Source organism: Dendrobates tinctorius, unplaced genomic scaffold, assembly GCF_039654945.1.
Source record: "Dendrobates tinctorius isolate UK_male_01 unplaced genomic scaffold, ASM3965494v1 ptg000003l, whole genome shotgun sequence".
Taxonomy (NCBI): Eukaryota; Metazoa; Chordata; class Amphibia; order Anura; family Dendrobatidae; genus Dendrobates; species Dendrobates tinctorius.
This window is the reverse complement of record NW_027361671.1, coordinates 14,199,056-14,220,881: the sequence shown is the minus strand read 5'-3', so window position 1 is coordinate 14,220,881 and position 21,826 is coordinate 14,199,056. Positions and strand designations below refer to the sequence as shown.

The window sequence follows — 21,826 nt, the reverse complement described above, 5'->3', positions numbered from 1 at the left end:
ACACTTTAACTTAACAGGGGGTGCATTTTCACACTTAGATATTGGAAATGCTCATTGTTTGTGGACCGTTTACATGATACTAGGGACAGATAACAATTTTCATCCCTGACATCCTATATTTTAAATGTCAAACCCAAGGATAGTCATGATAACTAACACAGCTTTACAATAATCGAGACTTTTAGGTTTCAATTAAGTTGTCCAGCATTTAAGGAATACCCTACCGGAAAATAAACAGACCTCATCATAGACAAAGAGATAACTCTGATGATGTGTGCATCCATCATTGAACAAGTACCGCTTTCAGCAAAACTGACGGTGGCTCTCGTGCAGTATTTCTGTAATGATGCTAGTTCTGGCAATGTATTACTGTACTGATGGTGGTTGTGCACTGTATTTCTGAACTAATGGACACTGTGGTAAAGAACTCCTGTACTGCTGATGGGTCTATTCACGTATTCCTGACCTCATAATGGTTTTGGTGATGCATCCATGCACTGATGATAGCTCTGATGATATATTCATGTACTAATGGTCATACTGGTGACATATTAGTGTACTGGTTATGGTACTGTATCCCTGTACTTATAGTGACTCTGGTTATGTATTCCTGTACTGATAATGCTTTTAGTGCTTTATTCATGTAGTGATGGTGCCTCTGGTGCTGTAGTTATGTAGTGATGATGATTCTAGTGAAGTACTTATCACCACAACCATCATCATTATTTGGATATGATACCAAAGCATCATCAGTGCACAAATTTTATGCCAGAGCCACCATTACTACATGAATACATCATTTACACCACCATCTGTACATGAATGCAGCAGAACCAAACTACAAGAACAAAGCTTAGTATAGTGATCAATGGTGATGTCAGTTTAGCTCCATATACATTTGCATCACAACCTACAACTCCCATTACTTCTTTAACTGTGCTAATGAGACACTGGGGGTTGTTGTTAATAGCCATCATCAGACTGCATACCATAAAGGAGCCACAGTGCTGATGAAAACAAGACAGTTTCATAAATAAACATTTACATCCAGGTACCCTATAGGTGACATCTTCTCTGAGTGTAGTCATTTTCAACCCTTTCATCTCTATCTCGTTAAGATGCCATTATGACTTTTCTCACCCACAGCTCATCTCTGCAGATTTTCCTCTTCTCCATCCTTTGCAGCCCTTCCCCACGGTACCCTTAAAAATAAGAGTGTTATTATAATGTTATTTGCATAAAAATATCAGTCCACACTATGCTCTAAATAAGCTTTTAATAGTATATGGTCTCCACGCTGCCTCCCCTTACAAGCTACACCAGCCACAAAGTCTGCCTTAATAACCTAGAACTACCACACTGTGCACAATTATCAGCTATAAATGCCACACTAGCTGCCATTATCAACTATAACCACCAAAACGTTCGCTCTTATGAGATATGGCCTATACTATAGATGTCCCCTCTCAATTGGGGAAAAAAGCTAAAAAATCCCTCCTCTGATTAAGCTGGTATGATGAGTGATAAGCGTGGAGTTTCTCCACTGGCATTCCACTAGACTGCTTTGGATTCCATATTATGGGTTTGACAAACTGTATACTATAGCATTAATCACACGCTATGCAGTCATGGCCAAAAGTGTTGGCACCCTTGAAGTAGTTCCTGAAAATTAGGTATTTCTCTCAGAAAATTATTTTAATTACACATGTTTCATTATACACATGTCTATTTCCTTTGAGTGCATTGGAACAACACAAAAAAAGAAAAAAATGCAAATTGGACATAATATCACACAAAACCCCAAAAATGGGCCAGACAAAATTGTTGGCACCTTTCCAAAATTGTGGATTGATAACTTTGTTTCAAGAATGATGAAGCTCATTCAAACTCACCTGTGGCAAGTAACAGATGTGGACAATATGAAAATCACACCTGAAACCATTTAAAAAGGGGAGAAGTTGATTCAATCTTTGCATTATGTGTCTATGTGTGCGACACTTAGCATGGAGAACAGAAAGAGAAGACAACTGTCTGAGGACTTAAAAACAGAAATTGTTGAAAAATATCAACAATATCGAGGTTACAAGTCCATCTACAGAGACCTTGTGTTCCTTTGTCCACGCTGTGCAACATAATCAACAAGATTACAACCCATAGCACTGTAGCTAATCTCCACTTACGTGGACAGGGACGGCCACTTTGGACAGGTGTAGGAATACTAGCAGGAGCGCTGGATACAGTGACGAGCAGGAAGCAGAGCAAGAGTTAACGGGTTCTTTATGAAAAGTAGTATCAGCAGCAGACTCTCCATGCAGGGAATATGCAGTTATGTAGCTATACAGATAGAGGGGGGTAAATGGAGGGGGTACAAAATGAATAACAATCGATAGAAACAAATCAACTGTGGCTTTTGGTCGGAAGAGGTTGAAAGATCGCACAATGACGGCGCAAGTGGCGTGAGACGTCTCTGAAGCAGTCCCGGATGATGTTGAAACACTGTCTCTGTACCGAAACGACGTATCCCAGTCTCTCCAGATATGTATTCCCGGTCCTGACACACGGAGCTGTCCGAGGAGTCGAAGATGGCACGACAGGTGCAGCACAGAATTTCAAAGTGGAAGCCACAGCAGGGCCTCCCAAATCAGAAGCGACCGCAAGGTCAATTCTATGCAGCTGGTCAGTCTTTGTCAGAGGTGCTGTCTGATCAGGGTGCTCGGGTAAGGGTCTGCAGAGTACTCAGCACTAACTGTGCACAAGTGGTGTGCACAGAGAAGGGTAAGCCGCTGAGAAGGCCTGCAGGTCGGCTCAGTAAAGAAGAGACAGAGTCAACCTTCCACCTGCGTTTAGGCTGTCTTCCCGCAAGAGACCTCATTTTCACGCCCTCAGCTCCTTTTATCTCCACCCTGTCTCCTGCAGTCAGGTGCCAAGGTCTGCTCCAGTCAGCAAGTCCTTCTCCCTGCAGCAATTGTGACTGCCCCGATGGTTCCAGCCCAGACACACAAGAAGCTGCCCCAGCCCGGTCCATCTACCTCCATTTCCCCACTGGTGAGAATTTTCGATAACTGCATGGGGAGTTTCTTCTCTTCTGTATTTTCCTTTGCCAGATAATTTGATCTTGCTCGTAATGATTGAGGGGCTTGCCAGCAGTTGTATATTCGGAGTGCCGTAAATTGGAAGGAGTATTGGAGTCTTCCGGGATGGTAGGATCAGTTGGTACTGTCGGAGGCCCGGATGTGGCTGTACTCTCTGTGACATCTTCCTGGGGGATCCTGAGGACCTGTTCTGTGCCTTCTTCATCTTCTTCTTCTTTTATACCAGGAACTGACTCAACAGCTTCTGGAAGCTCTTCCCCTTGTACTGGATCTTTGGACAAACAAGACTGAAGCATGTTCCGGTGTACTACTCGAGTGGCAAAATTTCTGTCTCTCTCCGATTGAATCTCGTACACAGGGCCTTCAGAGCTAAGTCACCTCTTTACCTGATAGGGTCTCTTTCCCAGTGATTTTCTAGTTTGTCTCATGGACGTTTGTCTCACACTAGGACGCGGTCCCCAATTTGAAGGTCTGTTGACCGTGATGGAGTTCTCTCAGCGTTCTCCAATTCTCGGAGTTGGGTCTGTACTAGACGATGCAGGGTCTGTAGACGATGTCGATGTTCTCAGACCCATGAAGACACTCCTACCCGTGAGCCGTTTTCCTCTGGATCTAACTCTAACTCAGTGATTTCTTTACCATCTCTGCTGATCAGGAGTGAGTATGGAGTGCAACCCGTGGTACTATGCACTCGATTGACTCAGACCAACTCTGAAACAAATTCAGGCCACCGGGCCTTCTGATTTTTTTCCAAAGTTCTCAGCATTTGGATCAATGTACGGTTGATATGGTGTAGTCTGAGATTTATCAATTCGGTACAAGCGATGTAGCTCCTCCATCACCTTTCCCAAGAAACAGGCTCCTTGATCTGAATGAATCCATTTTGGACAGCCATAAATCTGGATAAAATTTTTACTGATAGCATACGCAGCTGATTCTGCAGTTTGGTCTCGGGTAGGGGTCACAACTGCTGATTTTGTAAAATTATCCACCATTACTAAGCAAGTTTATATCCTTGGTGAGCTGGCCCGATGGTCAAATAGTCCACAATTAGTGACTCTAAGGGAGCAGATGGCATGATGGATTGTATCGGAGCTTTCTGCTCAGGTGGTTTCGCCAGTTCACATGTCTGCCAGGCTCTGCACGTCTCTTCAACCGCCACCTTCAGCCTAGGATGATGAACGACGCGCTGTAACCACTGGAATGTTTTCTCCGGCCCAAAGTGTGCTCCTTTTTCATGGGCCTCAATGGAACTCTCAGTTAACAGACTCTTTGGAACTAGGACTTGCCAGGTGACCCCCAGCTCCATTTGGAGTTACACTTTCCGATACAGTAATCCATTTTTCATTTGGAGACGTTCCCACTGCCGAAGGATCCGCAAAGTTTCTGGACACAGAATACTCCTTTCTGCCAGACTGGGGAGTTTCCTTGCAGTTAGACACTGTCTCAATAGAGCAAGCTCTACATCTTCTTGTTGCAAGCATACCCATTCATCCCGAGGTCGCCCTAAAACTCCTCCGGGAAACTGTGTTTGTATCTGGTCCTGCGTTGCCATCACCATCTTGGTGGGCTCTATAAACCTTTTTTTCAATCAAATCAAGTCAAATTTATTATCGCCAAGTACATATTACATATATACAAGGAATTCTTTGTGGCAAAGAGGCAACATAATATATAACAACAGATACAACAAGTAACATCTAACAAGACAGATACAGTATATAGTCTACACATGACGATTTAATTGTTGAACAGAGAGTGGATAGAAGCTGTTCATATGGCGGTTGGTGCTGCATTTGGGGACTCTGAAGCGACGTCCTGAAGGGAGTATTTGGAATGAGGAGTGTCCCGGGTGAGAGGGATCGGATGAAATTTTCAATGCGTGGGATCGAATACTCTTATCATAAAGATCCTGGATTTTAGGCAGGGGGGAACCTATAATTCTCTCTGCTGTTCTGAAAGTCCTTTGTAAGCGAAGTTTGTCATGCGCAGTGGCTCCCCCATACCAGACTATCAGAGAGGAACAAATCACAGATCTGATGACAGCATTAAAGAATAAGATCAGCAGATTCTTAGACAAACCATATCTTTTCAGCTGACGCAGGAAGAACATCCTCTGTTGTGCTTTTCTTATAACAGCATCCACGTTTTTCCCCCATTTAAGATCATGAGAGATGATAACACCAAGGAATTTGGTCTCTGTGACCCTAAGAACCACTTCGTCATGGATGTAGATTGGAAGTATCTCATGTTGATCTTTCCTAAAATCCACAACCATCTCAGCAGTTTTTTTAGTGTTGAGTACAAGATTATTGGCTTTACACCAGTCACATATTCTTTCCACCTCACTCCGATACAAGTCTTCAGCATTTCCCCTGATGAGACCAATCAGTGTCATATCATCGGCAAATTTCAAGATTTTTACTGAGTCTGCTGAAGAGATGCAATCATTCGTATAGAGAGAAAACAGTAACGGGGACAAAACACACCCCTGAGGTGCCCCGACGTTTGTGACCAAGGTGTCCGAAGTGAATGGTCCAACTTTTACACTCTGTATCCTGGCTGTCAGGAAGTTATAAATCCACAAGCATAAGTTAAGAGGGACTCCAAGAGCTACCATTTTCTTATGAAGTAATTTCGGATCAATGGTATTGAACGCTGAGCTAAAGTCCATGAAAAGAATCCGGACATATGAGTACAGTTCATCTGTATGATCCAAAATGTACTTCAGTGCCAGATTGACAGTGTCGTTTGCCGAACGATTCTCCTTATAGGCAAACTGAAGCGGGTCCCATAGCTTCTGCGTGAATTTTATCAGGTGGGACATCATAATTCTTTCGAAGACTTTCATAGCTACAGATGTGAGTGCTACTGGTCTATAGTCGTTCAACTCAAAGGATCCCACTTTCTTGGGGACAGGGATAATTGTGGAATTTTTCCAACACTGAGGTACAACGCACTCTTTCAGTGACACATTGTATATATTTGTCAGTATAGGGGCAAGCTGGGTAGCACATACTTTCAGACACATTGGAGATACACCATCAGGGCCAGGTGCCTTTTTGACCTTAAGTCCCTTCAGGATGCGTATCACCTCTGCCTCGGAGATCACTACTTGGGTGTTGCACAATGAATGATCTTTATATGAACATACTGAGGAGCTTAGAGATGAATAGCCACTGTGTGTAGAGCTTGCCTCAAATCTGCAGTAGAATTCATTTAACTCTGCTGCCAGACTTCTGCTGGGGTTCACTATAGTGGGGTGGCTTTTATAATTGGTGACCTCTCTTAATCCTCTCCATGCAGATCTATTATCTTTTGATGAGAACCTTTCCTCCAGAATCTTTGCATACTCGTGTTTGGCTAACTTGATCTCTTTAGATAGCGAGTTCCTAAGTTTCTTGAATTCAGTAATATCGCCTGCTTTATAAGCCTCCTCTTTTCTCTTACGGATCAACCTGACTTTATTTGTAAACCACGGCTTGTTGTTTCCCCGAAAGTGGACAGATTTGGATGGAATAAACGTGTCTTCACAAAAACGGATATATGAGGACACTGCATCAACCCATTCATCCAGACCCGAGCATGTTTCCAGGAATACCTCCCAGTCCGTGCATTCAAAGCATGCTTGTAGTTGCAATTTTGCCTCCTCAGACCATGTCTTCTTTGTATAAACTGTAGGTTTGGATGTTTTCAACCTTTGCCTGTAGGCTGGAATTAAATGAATTAGACAATGATCTGAAAAGCCCACTGCTGCTCTCCTCACTGCCCTGTAGGCCCCTTTTATGACTGTATAGCAGTGATCAAGCGTATTGTTCTCTCTCGTGAAGCAGTTTATATGTTGAGTAAATTTGGGGAGATCCAGGTTGAGTTTTCCTTTGTTAAAATCCCCCATTACGATCACAAATGCTTCTGGAGATCCTTTCTCCCATTCTGATATTTTGCATGCTAATTCACCAATAGCAGCTTTAACAGATGCTTGGGGGGGAATATATACTGCAACCAGAACCATAGATGAAAACTCTCTTGGAGAGTAAAATGGTCTACAATTGAGTGCAAGGTACTCTAGATCTGGAGAGCAACCTTTTCCCAGTATGTTAACATCACAGCACCAGCTAGTGTTGATGTAGAGACATACCCCACCCCCCCTTTGTTTACCTGAAGCTAAACCTGGGAATATCTTCACTTTCCAGTCCTTCATCCCTATTCCTTCCAGGATCCTGATGTCTTATTCTGGATAGAGCATCAGCATGAATGTTTTCTGCTCCCCTCTTGTACGTGATTCTGTACCAGAACTTCGCCATCCTGGCCACCCATCATTGTTTCAGAGCCCCTAGCTTTGCATTTTCCAGGTGAGCCAGAGGACTATTATTGGTGCGCACTAGAACTTCAGGCCCGGACAGTTATTCTGCGAACCTCTCCGTCATTGCCCACACCAACGCATGCAGCTCCAACTTGAAGGAACTGTAATTATCCAGATTACATTCAGAATACTGAAGGGACCATCTAGCATGAGCAATCACCTTCTCTCTTCCACCCTGTATCTGTGACAAAACAGCCCCAAGTCCATGCAAACTCCCGTCGGTGTGGAGGTCAAACGGTTGAGAAAAGTCCAGATAAGCCAGCACAGGAGCTTCCGTCATGACTTTATTCAGGTCTTGGAAAGCTTCCTCCTGGTGTTCTTTCCAAAAAATCTTCCAGTTCTTTGTGCCAGAGGTCGCTCCTTTCAACAGTTCCTTTAGCAGTCTGGCCCGGCGAGCAAAATTTTTCACAAAGCGGCGATAGTAACCAGCCAATCCTAGGAATGCTCAAACATCCTTTACCGTCTCTGGAGTGGGCCAATCTTGTATCACCGCTATCATCTCCCGAGAGGGTTTCACCCCTTCAGCAAACACAACATGACCCAGATACTCCATCTGAGAGCAAAACAGATGACATTTTTGGGGTTTCACCTTCAGCCCGTATTTCTGCAAGCGACTCAACACTTGTTCTAGACGTTGTAAGTGTTCCTCAAATGAAGCAGCATAAACTATGATATCGTCTAAATAGATCAGCGTAGCTTCAAAGTTCAGATCGCTTAGGCATCTTTCCATGAGACGTTGAAAAGTTCCTGGGGCATTAGCCAATTCGAAAGTCATTCAGTTGAATTCAAATAAGCCCATGGGCAGAATAATTCGGACACCTGTACTTGCCAATAGCCGCTAGCGAGATCCAATGTAGAAAAGAATCAGGCTTTCCCGAGTGCAGACAGGGACTCTTAAGTCTTGGTCAGTCAATAGAAATCTTTCACGGTACAGGCATTGAGTTTCCGATAATCCACGCAAAAGCACACAGTACCATCTTTCTTTCGTATCAAAACTATCGGGACAGCCCATAGGCTCTGGCTTTCTCTGATGACACCTCTCTGCAACATCTGCCCCAGCATACCTTTCACCTCCTGGTTTAATTGTGGTGGGATTTGTCGATAACTTTCTGTTATAGATGCAGTATTTTCCGTGGGTATCTCATGAGTGATGGCCATGGTACAGCCAAAGTCATCTTCATGACGAGCAAACACGTCCCAATATCTACCTAATAGAGCTTCCACCTGCTGCATCTGTTTCTGGATGAGTTCAGCCAATTCAGCTCGCATTTGATCCAGGATAGTTCAGCCCTCTTGTATATGCTGAGATTCCGATGACACTGAAGCATTCACTGTGACGGTCCAGTGATCTTCCTGGTGTACTTTCAACTGCACGGGTCAGGGTGGCATTATTTCTTCAGGCATGCCCACAACTTGGGCCACTTCAGTTCTGGGGCAAACTGTGATGTCCTGGTCCTCGAAATTAACACAATATATGGGCACTGCTCCATCCCGCACAGCGGCCAACTTATGGGCTACCAAAAATCCCGAAGGCAGTTTCTCTGAATAGGAAGGCTCAATCTGAATCTCCACTCCCTCCAGTGGGATTCGGGGCAGCGTCACCACCGTTTGTCCTGAGGGCAACACGAGTTTGTCAGACAGGGGCACAATCACTTTCCCTAATGCATGTCCATCCTGGTATGACTCCTGCGCTTGGGCTATACAGATTAACTGTTGGAATATTTTTCCCTGAGGGGTGTGGGAACTCCACTGCTTCAGGGTCTCATTAGAGGATTCATTCATTAGACTTCCAAATTCTTTTAAGATGTTCATACCCAGAGTAACTGTGTGCCCGTTGTTCACTTCTCCGCGGGTCAGCACCACACCCCTACGTCCCATATGTCCATGTCCACCACAGTTAAACCACGTGATAGGCCTTTGTTGGTGGAACCCTCTGGGGTCCCGTCGAGACTCCGGGCCTCCACTGGCCCCTGAAGCATCTGCAACAGCCTTGGTCTTTTTCTTTACCTCAGCCAATTCTACTTTCACATTCAGAAGTTCTATCCGTAATTCTTCCACCCATTGAGGTTCAACATTTGTAATCACAAAAACTTCTGCACCCCAAACCTTCCCCACTGAGACTGTCACCCCCTTCTCTTGTTCTCGGGTGCACGTTTCACTTCCTATTGCGGAAAACGTCAAGTGAGGGATCACCCGCACGTGCTCTCTCAGGGCCTGCTTTGTCAGTGTGTCTCGCAAGCCTGTCACTAAAAGGTCTTGCAGCATTATGTTCGTAGGACCTACGCCCATGCCATCTTTCCTGACAATCACAGTATGTAACTCCTGTAATGCGTTCATATACTGCAGCACAGTCTCCCCTTCCCTCTGCATGCGGCTAAAAAGACGTGTCCTCAGTTCTCCTATGTCAGTAGGGTCTCCATGAGTCTCTTCCAAAATCTGCAACACCTTGGTAAAGGTGTCTCGCTCTCTGGGGGCCCGTAACATCACTGAGTCTCTAGCTTCTCCGTCCAGGGCCATAACAGCCACCTCAGCCTCTAAGGCAGGGGTCATGGGATGCATCCTCATCATGCCCCATATTCGCTCAGTCCAACTCCATAACATGGTGTTGTTATTTGTGAATTTTGGAAAATTATTCAACATTGTCCCCAGCGAGATACTGGACCTTGGGCCACCCCCAACGGCTTGATCTCCGTGCTATTAGACTGCATCCTGCCATCTACGCCAAATTTAGGAATACTATCATGGGATGCAGTGACGAGCAGGAGGCAGAGCAAGAGTTATCGGGTTCTTTATGCAAAATAGTATCAGCAGTAGACTCTTCACGCAGGGAGTATGCAGTTATGTAGCTAGACAGATACAGTGGGGTAAACGGAGGAGGTACAAAGTGAATAACAATCAATAGAAATGAATCAACTTATCAGTTTGTGGCTCCAGTTCAGAAGAGGTTGAAAGATCCCACGATGACGGCGCAAGTGGCGTGAGACGTCTCTGAAGCGGTACCGGATGAAGTTGAAACACTGTCTCTGTATCAAAATGACATATCCCGGCCTTTCCAGAAGTGCATTTGTAGTGCCCTTGAAGGCTTCAGTCGCCACGGAGGTACCGCACCTCCTCCCGAGGTGTGGTACCCCACCATCCAGGTAAGGTGGAGACTCCTGACCACACTCCAACACCTGCACCCCCACACCACAAAATAGTGTAGCAAAGCACCTTCGGCGGCTCCCTGCTTGGAGTATAGCAAAGCACCCATTGGTGGTTACCTGCTTGGAACACGAAACGTGCTGGGAGGCGGGTGGAGTTAGTATATATTGAAAGAGCGGGAAGTTTTGAGGGTCTTTGGTCTTTGGGTAGTCTGAGTCGAAGAGTGAACAGTCAGCCAGCGAGCGCGGCTGAGTGGATCCCTAGAGAGAGGGATGGATGGATGTGATGCAGCAGATCCCAGTGACCTGGGTCTGCTGGCACAGGAAAGGAAGAGTGAGAGAGCGACAAAGACTGAAAGCCTAATTCTCCATAAGAAGGAAAGATTAGTTCGGAACGTGAGGAGAAAAGAGAACAGAGGACTTGGGTTAGAGGAGAACCCTTCCTAGAAGTTCTAAGCGCAAGGCCGGGGCCCGGTCCCCGAGGTTGTATGGATACTAATAGTCCTGCAGCAGACACCGGAGGAATAGAAGTAGTGACCGCTTTATTCCCACACAAGACTTGGGGGCACAACAGCAACATAATAGTGAGCCAGGACTTAGTAGCAAGGAGTCCCCAAAGCAGGCTACAGCTGTCTGCCGTACAAGTAGAGTTCATAGGAACATCTGACAGGAGGCACTCCAGTGTAACGCAGCACTGAGAGTACTTCATTCTTAGGCGCTATAAGAGGAGATGTTCAGAGAAGGCACATGTTGGCGGAGTGTTGGAAAGGAGTGTTTCATCGGGCCTGGAGGTTGACTGAGTCCCTGACCCGGAGGACACGGCATGGAAGCAGGCACCTGTTTGCACAACAGACTGTGAGTAAAGATTTGGAACTACATGCCCTGGTGTCCTCCACTTATTCCTGCACCAACACATTCAGCATGGCTACATCTCGGTGCCATCCACTTCACTGTCTGCGCCTATTCCATGCCTCTTCATTTACTACACTGCCCTGGGACTACAGCCCTGCCTGTGGAGGGCTACAACATCTTTGCTGCACCACATCATCAGTCCCAGAGGATCTGCATGCAGCGTCGGCTTAACACCTCCCTTGCCGAACACCACAGGTGGCGTCACGAATCATCAATAGACTTTATTTCCCTTTTACAATGGAGCCCAGGACCACGGGCCGGGTCATAGCTGCCGTGACATTCCCCCATTGAGATCAACGGGCCCGGTACCGAGTACCCCATTGCCCTGGTGACTGAGGGCGCTCCATATTCCCGGTCCTGACACACGGAGCTGCCTGAGGGGTCAAAGATGGCACAACAGGTTAAGCACAGAGTTCCGGAGTGGAAGCCACAGCAGGGCCTCCCAAATCAGAAGGGACCGCGTAGTCAGTTCTATGCAGCTGGTCAGTATTTGTTAGACGTGCTGTCCAATCAGGGCTCTCGGGTGCAGAGTACTTGGCACTAACTGTGCACGAGTGGTACACACAGAGGAGGGTAAGCCACAGAGTAGGCCTGCAGGTCAGCTCGGTACAGCAGTGACGGAGTCATGCTTCCCCCTGCATGTAGCCTGTCTTCCTACCAGAGGCCTCATTTTCGCACGCTTAGCTCCTTTTATCTCCACCACGCCCCCTGCAGTCAGGTGCCAAGGTCTGCTCTGGTCAACAAGTCCTTCCCCCTGCAACAAGGGTGACAGCCCCGATGGTTCCAGCCCAGGCACACAAGAAGCTGCCCCAGCCCAGTCCATCTCCCTGCACAGGTTCCATTTGTGCAGACAGGATGGCCACTTGGGATGTGTTCAGACACTTGGGTCTTGGGTTACAATTCAGGTACCACTGATGTGGGCACAAAGTACAGATACATCAGATGCGGTTTCAGGAAATGAACACCCCCAAAGCAGTCACAAGAAACAAGGTCAACCTATACTGGACTAACGGGACACAGGATATGGGAATAACTTTTATGGACTAGGGATGGGGACCTGGAAACATACAGTTGCACACACCAACACACGTAACACTAAACTATAGAGGTTGCTCAAGCACCTCTTAATTGGGGAGGGTGCTTTTTAAACAAGATGCCTCCCAGCTGTCTACACGCACACAGACCAGTAAGCAGGAGCATGCCAAGGACCATGCCAGAGACAGGGCAGTAAGCTGGCATCCATGCATGGAGAGAGAAGGGGACCATGCAGGGGCACCTGTATTAGTGCTACACACTGAAAGGCACCAAATGGAGTGCCTTATAAAAAAATTAAGAAAGTGTAGTTGTGGCACATCTACACTCATAAAAGCTGGCTGGCTTCATTCAAATATTTGGAAAGTGTACTTGATGTACTCCTACACTCATAAAAGGCTTTGCACAAAGTGCAAAGCCAGGAGAAAATGATAAGGAGGGTAATACAGTAATCCTCTTCAGGCGTCCGCTTCTTCTTCTCCTTCCTCGGGAGACTGTTGGTATTGCCCCCACCTGTTCCCTAGAGCCCGATTCCCAGGTGTCTGGGCTTTAAGTGACCCAGCTTTGGGTAGTGCCAGAGCCCCGACATGTAAAAATGGGCGAAAGCACCCTGTTTCACCTGCACAGGAGGTTGGGAACCCCAAGGGCAGTCCAATTTTTTCAGGGGTGGCAGTCCTGTCTCAAGCCACCTCAAGGAGCCTCTCCAAGGCCTGTTCATTTCGCACGAAGGGTTCCCCTTGCTCCCTTCCCTTCCTTCTCGGATCACAACTACCACATTCCAAAGATGTCACCCCGCCATTTTGAGGAATGTGACCCTTGTTCTAGCCATCAACTCTTGCAGCCTGCGAGGAAAGTGTTCTGTCTCTACTGCCCATTGGTTGAAAAAAGATGTGATGATGATTCCCAAACTGTTCAAAGGACCCCCATCTCCGCTGCTGGTTGTATATACTGACTTCCCCCTGGAATGCCAACTCTCAGTACTTTGCAGCTTGTGAGCCCGCTAGCATGTCTCCAGCCCTAGTCCTGGCTCAACTCCTTCTTTCTTCCAACCAGCCTAGGCCCCGAACCCTGAAGTCCGTTCACCAGTTCCGAATCCTGGCTTTCCCATCTGCAGTCTGCAAGAATCCCAGAAGTGAAGGCTGCAGCCTTCAGGCCTTGTGGTTCTGGGAAAGCTGACAATTCCTGACCACAGGCTCCTGCCACCTCTGTTGTTGCACCAGCTTAGTCTGTCTCTGATATTCCTCTGTTCGTGCCCTCAGGAGTCTCATGTGATCCTACAATTTTTGTCACCCACTTTACGTTATATGGATTACTAATTTGATCCAGAAATTTTTTGAACACTTTTTTGAAGTGTTACATACCACCAAACTGTAACACAAAGCATGTAATTGAATCTATAAAAAAAAATTTAATGCTTTTTGGAGTGTTATATACTACAGAAATGTAGCACAAGGTATGATATACTCTATAGATGACTAATTAAATCCAGAAAATATTTTGAATGCTTTTTTGGAGTATTATATACCACCAAAATGTAGCACAAAGCACTTAATACTCTATGAATGAAAATATGGTCAGTTTTTTCACCCACCAAAAAACGAATGCGGTCACATGCAGCAGATATATATTTAGCAACGAACTGCAAACCCCTAAGCCCTGAGTAGAGACTGTATTGTGCTACTCTAATTGCTCCTGCAGCTATCTCTCCCTTGGCTAAATGCACAATGTATCTGATACAAAAAGAAAAGCAAAGGATTAGCCCTTAGAAGGGCTGTTAGCATGATGGTTCAGCATCAGCACCTACAGTATATAAACACTAGAGGACTCTGAATCATTATACTGTGCATTTGTCATTTCATAAACCTTGATGTTGTAATGCAGCCAGCTAAATCACAGTAATGCAACTACCAAGATGGCTACGACATTGTGACGGTTCTGGTCTAATACGTCCAAGAGTGGACCCTCTGGGTCGTGGATCAGGAGCCCCTGGGCCGAGCACACCTGGTGAAGACCGACCCCTGTACAGGGATCGTTAGGGGCAGGACCGCAGGGGGCAGAACCGCGACAGCCGGTACCAGGAGGGACGGCTCGAAGGACAGGCAGGCAGAACAAAGATAGCAGGACGGGATAGCGGAAAATACTGGGCAGGAGTCCACAGGAGGAGGATCGGAGAGGGGGAAACAGGGCAGAGACAGACAGACGGAAGTGGAGCAGGGCACAGAGCACACAGGGGAAAACAGCAGGAGGACAGGCAGGATACGCTAGAGTAGATATGGGGCCGATGAGTGCAGGGAAGTCACACAATCACCAGGCGCCCTCAGAATAGAGCGGACGCCTGATATATCCAGGACCCGGAAGTACGTCCTACAGACCCGCCCCTCAGCGACGCCCCCTACTAGCAGAAGAGAGCGGGGGAACGCGCGTGCGCGGCCTAAGGCCGGCGCGGTTACCCGCAGCAGAGCGGAGACCAGAGCGGAAGTGCGCGTGGACAGGAGTGCGCAGGTGAGGGGACGCTGCGGCGGGCACCGCCGCTGAAGGGGCATCGGCGGGCATGGCCGCCGATGTCACAGTACCCCCCCCATATGTCCTCCCCTTCTGAGGTTGGTCAGAAATCTTTTCATGATAAGGGGAGCATCGACATTCTCTCGGGGCTCCCAGGACCTCTCCTCTGGACCAAAACCCTTCCAGTCGATAAGAAAAAGAGTTTTACCCTTGACCCTTTTCATGGCCAAAATGTCCTTTACTTCAAAGACATCGTCCGAACAAATTGGCGAAGGAGGGGACATGGAGGTTGGTTGGAACCGATTCAGAACTACAGGTTTAAGGAGCGAGACATGGAAGGCGTTAGGGACCCTGAGCGATCCCGGCAACCTCAATTTGTAGGCTACTTCGTTAATGCGCCCAAGTACTTCAAAAGGCCCGATGTATCGAGGACTTAACTTGTAAGCAGGGACTTTTAGGCGGATATGTTTGGTAGAAAGCCAGACTTTGTCCCCTGGATGGTATGGGGGTAGATCCCTTCGTCTCTTGTCTGCGTGTTTCTTAATTCGGATGCTGGCTACCTCGAGCGCCTCCCTGGTCTCCCTCCAAATTTGTGAAAATTCCTTGGCGAGAGTATCTGCTGCAGGAACTCCAGACGATGCGGAAAAGGGCAACGGAACCCCAGGATTTAGCCCAGTTACCACAAAGAACGGCGTCTTGGACGTTGATTCGCTGGGATGATTATTATGAGCGAATTCCGCCCAAGGTAGGAGTGAGACCCAATTATCCTGATGGGCGTTAGAAAAGTGGCGTAAGTAGGTAGTCAAAATTTGATTAATCCGTTCCACTTGGCCATTGGTTTGCGGATGATAAGCTGAGGAGAAGTCGAGAGACGTGCCCAGGAGCCGACAGAGAGCCCTCCAGAATCGGGAGGTAAACTGGACCCCTCGATCGGTCACGATTCGTAGAGGAAGACCATGCAGCCTGAAAACCTGGTGGATAAAGATCTCGGCCAACTTCGGAGCAGATGGCAGTCCGGACAAGGGAATGAAGTGGGCCATCTTGGAGAAGCGGTCTGCGACGACTAAGATGGTAGTACATCCAGCAGAGCGAGGCAGATCAGTCACGAAATCCATTGCGATTTGCTGCCAAGGGGCCTCTGGCACAGGCAACGGATGAAGGAGACCGGAGGGCAGAGTCCTTGGAACCTTGTTCTGAGCACAGGTCCTGCAGGAGGCTACAAAGTCCTTTGCGTCCTGGTGGAGAGAGGGCCACCAGTAATACCGGGAGAGAAGCAAAAGGGTCTTCTTAATCCCAACGTGCCCAGCAACCTTGGAGGAATGCCCCCAGCGCAGCACTTCCAGACGTTTGTTCAAAGGAACGAAGGTCTTGCCAGGCGGAGGAGTAGAGAATCTCACAGGAGCCACGGAGATAACTTTAGCCGGCTCGATAATATATGATGGATCCTCCTCCTTTTCAGGTGGCTGCAAGGACCTGGAAAGTGCATCAGCTTTGATGTTCTTACTGCCGGGCCGGAAGTGGAGCTTAAACTCAAAACGGGAAAAATACAGGGCCCACCTGGCTTGTCTGGAGTTGAGTCTCTGGGCAGATTGCAGGTAGGCCAAGTTCTTGTGGTCCGTGAAGATAGTAAAGGGATGCACTGCCCCTTCGAGCAGATATCGCCATTCCTCTAGCGCCATCTTAATGGCCAACAATTCCCGGTCCCCAATGGAGTAGTTGCACTCCGCAGGGGAAAAGGATTTGGAGAAGAACCCGCAGGGGACTAGATGTCCGGATGGAGCCTGTTGGGAAAGGACCGCCCCAGCTCCAGTGGAGGAGGCATCAACTTCCAGGATGAAGGGCCTACTGGCCACTGGGCGGTGTAGGATCGGAGCAGAGGCAAAAGAGCGTTTCAGGGCAAGGAAGGCGTCCTCGGCTTCGGAAGACCAGCCGTTAGACTTCGTCCCCTTACGGGTCAGGACCGTGATGGGCTTGGTGACTGTAGAAAAGTGGGGTACAAACTGTCGGTAATAGTTAGCGAAGCCGAGGAAACGCTGGATGGCCTTTATGCCAACTGGACGAGGCCACTGGAGTACCGCGGACAGCTTCTCCGGATCCATCTTTAGGCCGGAATCCGTGATGATATATCCCAAGAAAGGTAACGCTGTTTGCTCGAAGAGGCACTTCTCAATCTTGGCGTAAAGACGATTTTCTCGAAGGCGCTGCAGGACCATGCGTACACTTCTCCGATGGGAGGAGAGATCGGCCGAGAAAACGAGGATATCATCCAAATACACCACCACGCAGGAATAGAGTAGGTCCCGGAATACCTCGTTTACGAATTCCTGAAACACCGCCGGAGCATTGCAGAGACCGAACGGCATGACCAAGTATTCATAATGGCCGTCCCGAGTATTGAAGGCCGTCTTCCACTCGTCCCCCGCTCGGATTCGGATTAAGTTGTAAGCTCCCCGCAGATCCAACTTCGTGAAGATCCTGGCCCCCCTCAGCCGGTCGAAGAGTTCTGGAATCAGCGGGAGTGGGTACCGGTTTTTAACAGTGATGTTGTTCAGGCCCGGGGCCCGGGGTCTGAGGTCTGCAGGGCGGATAGCCGGGTGTCCATAGACTTCATAAAGGACATTATCCGGGTCTGATTTTCTCGAAGGAAAAGTAATTCCTTTTGTGTAGCGGCCGCGGCACCGGCGGGATCCATGGCCTGGTGATACTGTGACGGTTCTGGTCTAATACGTCCAAGAGTGGACCCTCTGGGTCGTGGATCAGGAGCCCCTGGGCCGAGCACACCTGGTGAAGACCGACCCCTGTACAGGGATCGTTAGGGGCAGGACCGCAGGGGGCAGAACCGCGACAGCCGGTACCAGGAGGGACGGCTCGAAGGACAGGCAGGCAGAACAAAGATAGCAGGACGGGATAGCGGAAAATACTGGGCAGGAGTCCACAGGAGGAGGATCGGAGAGGGGGAAACAGGGCAGAGACAGACAGACGGAAGTGGAGCAGGGCACAGAGCACACAGGGGAAAACAGCAGGAGGACAGGCAGGATACGCTAGATATGGGGCCGATGAGTGCAGGGAAGTCACACAATCACCAGGCGCCCTCAGAATAGAGCGGACGCCTGATATATCCAGGACCCGGGAGTACGTCCTACAGACCCGCCCCTCAGCGACGCCCCCTACTAGCAGAAGAGAGCGGGGGAACGCGCGTGCGCGGCCTAAGGCCGGCGCGGTTACCCGCAGCAGAGCGGAGACCAGAGCGGAAGTGCGCGTGGACAGGAGTGCGCAGGTGAGGGGACGCTGCGGCGGGCACCGCCGCTGAAGGGGCATCGGCGGGCACGGCCGCCGATGTCACAGACATTACTGTGACTGGCAGGCAATCCCCGCATATTTATTGGCTGTGTAACAGGTGGGCGGGGATTTGAGCTTCAAATCCGGACATCAGCCAATGCTCGCCGAATACCAAGCACGTCTGAGCACCCAGATACTCAAGTGATTTCCGAGTATTACCGAGCTCGTTCACTCATCTCTAATAGTCACGAGCGAGTGTACTCGTTACTCGAGATTTCCTGAGCATGCTCGGGTGATCCACAAGTATTTGGATGTGCTCAAAGATTCAGTTTCTATCTTCGTAGCTGCATGATTTGCGGCTGCTAGCGAGCCTGAATACATGTAGGGATTGCTTGTTTGTTAGGGATTCCCCACATGTATTCAGGCAGTCTAGCAGCCGCAAATCATGCAGCTATGGTGACAGAAACTAAATCTACGAGCACATCCAGATACTTGGAGATCACCGGAGCATGCTCGAGAAATCTCGAGTAACGAGTATACTTGCTCATCACTAATCCCTAATTGTCATCCATATCTGTGTATGGGATTTATTATTTTTGTATATCTCGTACATGCATATTTATTTCGGAATGTCATTGCTGTCAATGTTTTTGGATTTGAATTGTTTCATGTAGTATTGATTTTTTTAGTTTTCAATAAAATATATTTCATATTATATACAGGTGTGCACATTGATATTGTACTACGTTCTTTACCTCCTTTTGAACATTAAATGTTTTACAGATGTAGCACCCTTATAATATATCTTCAGGCTGTACAAATACTGCTACTTACAGCAGGTGAAATAAGTAAGGCAAAGTAGCAGGCCATAGATGTCCATAAATTAAGTTATGTGTAATAATGAGAAGTGACACAGGGGGAAAGTACAGAACACATGAAGAAACAGAGGTGCAAAAAGCCATGGAAAGTCATGACACCAGCTGAAATCTATTAGTAATTAAAAAGCAATTCTGCTACTTAATGAAAAATAATATCAACTGGTTCAATTGATGGCCTATAAAAAGGTGTCTCATTACCAAGGTGCTGCACAAAGAAACATCTCATGATGGGTAAGACCAGTCAGCTGTCTAAATATCTTTGCAAACTTATTGTTGCAAAACATACTGATAGCATTGACAGAAAAATTTTTGAACTACTGAAATCTCCAGTGAGCACTGTTGGGACCATAATCCAAAAGCGGAAAGAGCATTATTTCACCATAAACTGGCCAAGACCAGGAACATTTCAAACAGAGGAATGAAAACAATTACCAGAAGATTTGTCTAAAGGTACTGTCATACTTAGCGATGCACTAGCGATCCCGACCAGTGATATGACGTGGTCAGGATCGCTGGTGCATCGCCAAGTGGTCGCTAGTGAGCTGCCACACAGGCAGATCTCACCAGCGACATCGCAGAGGACAGGGGTCGCTACTTACCTGTCAGACAAGGCGATCCTGACGCCCTCCCACCCGGCTCCACGCGTCACTCGTCGGCGCCACAGGAAGCCCAGCAGGAAGCTGACGACGAGAAACAGTCCAGGACGTTCTCGCGCGATCAGCGATAATCAGCAGGGGAGCCGGTCAGAGGTAAGTATCAGACACAGCGATATTGCTAGCAATATCGCTGCTTCGTCACAAAAAACAGTGACGTTATAGCGATATTGCTAGCGATATCGCTTAGTGTGACAGGCCCTTAAGAACCAAGGACCACCTGTGGAGAGCTATGGAAAGACCTGGAATCAGCAGATACAATTGTTTCAAAGAAAAACAATAAGTAATGTACTCAGCCTCCATGGCCTGTATGCCACTTACCATGCAAGACTCCACTGCTTAACGAAAATCATGTTCAAGCTCTTTTAAAGTTTGCTCAATAACATTTAGACAAGCTTTGGAAATACTGGGAGAATATAGTCTGGTCAGATGAGACCATAATTGATCTATTTGGATGCCATATTACATACCATGTTAAAACATCATACTAACAGTGACGTTTAAAAGGTGGAAACATTATGGTGTGGGTCTGTTTTTAATATATGTTGCTGACAAACTTCATGTAATTGAAGGAAGGATGAATTGGGAAATCTACTGAGACTTTATTGATAAAAATCTGCTGCCCGGATGATGAAAATGAAATGAGGTTGGACATTTCAACAAGACAATGATTCCAAACACACCACCAAGGAAACTCTCAGTTGGTTTCAGAGAAAGAAAATAAAGCTGCTAAAATGGCCCATCCAATCACTTGAACTGAATCCATTAGAAAATTTATGGAAGGAACTAAAGTTTAGAGTTCAAACAAGGAGCATACAGAGCCTTAAGGATTCGAAGAGTGTATGTGTGGAAGAATGAGCCAAAATCACACCTGAGCAATGCATGTGACTAGTTTCTCCATACAGGAGGTATCTTGAAGCTGTAATCACTAACAAAGGCTTTTGTACACAAAGTATTGAATACATTTAAGTTGGTGTGTTCAATACTTTTCCCTGTGCCATTTCTCATTATTACACATATTTTAATTTATAGACATCTATAATTTGATTTCTTTCCCTATGTGGATTTGATGGGTATTTGTTAATACCGTGTATTGCCCCCTATAACATCAATGACAGCTTGAAGTCTTTTGTGGTAGCTGTGGATGAGGTTATTTATTTTCTCAGATTGTAAAGGTGCCCACTCTTCTTGGAAAAAAGTCTCCAGTTCCTGTAAATTCCTGGGCTGTCTAGCATGAACTGCATGCTTGAGATCTCCCCAAAGTGGCTCAATTATATTGAGGTGAGGAGACTGAGATGGCCACTCATGAACCTTAACTTTGTTCTGATGTAGCCAATGACAAGTTGACTTGGCCTTGTGTTTTGAATCGTTGTCATGTTGAAATATCCAAGTATGTCCTATACGCAGCTTCCTTGGTGATGAGTGCAAATTTGCCTCCAGTATTTGCTGATAACATGATGCATTCATCTTTCCTTCAACTTTGATGAAGTTTCCTGTGCCCATGTAGCTCACATATCCCCAAAACATCAGCGATCCACCTCCGTGCTTCATAGTAGGAATGGTGTTCCTTTCATCATAGGCCTTGTTGACCTCTCTCCAAATGTAACATTTATGAGTGTGCCCAAAAAGTTAAATTTTGGTCTCATCACTTCAAATTACCTTGTTCCAGAAGTTTTGAGGTTTGTCTCTGTGCTGTTTTGCGCATTGTAGGAGAGATACTTTGTGGCATTTGCGCAGTAATGGCTTTCTTCTGGTGATTGAACCATGCAGCCCATTTTTCTTCAAGTGCCTCCTTATTGTGCATCTTGAATCAGCCACACCGCTAGATTTCAGATAGTTTTTTCCTGGCAATTGTGGATGACATTTTTGTTGGTCTACCTGACTGTGGTTTTGCTTTTACAGAGCCCCTGATTTTGCATTTGTTAACAGTTTGAAGGCTGCTAACTGGCATTATCAGTTCCTTGGATATCTTTTT

The 21,826-nt window shown here is 47.1% G+C and overlaps 1 long non-coding RNA gene across 1 annotated transcript in view; it reads right to left on the bottom strand.

The window, feature by feature from the left end:
* The window catches only part of LOC141097338 (uncharacterized), a 379,405-nt gene that overhangs the window by 313,871 nt on the left and 43,708 nt on the right, over positions 1–21,826 (bottom strand). The window contains exon 2 of the long non-coding RNA XR_012233924.1: positions 1,141–1,202. This is a non-coding gene — a long non-coding RNA (uncharacterized lncRNA). The remainder of the gene's footprint in view (positions 1–1,140; positions 1,203–21,826) is intronic.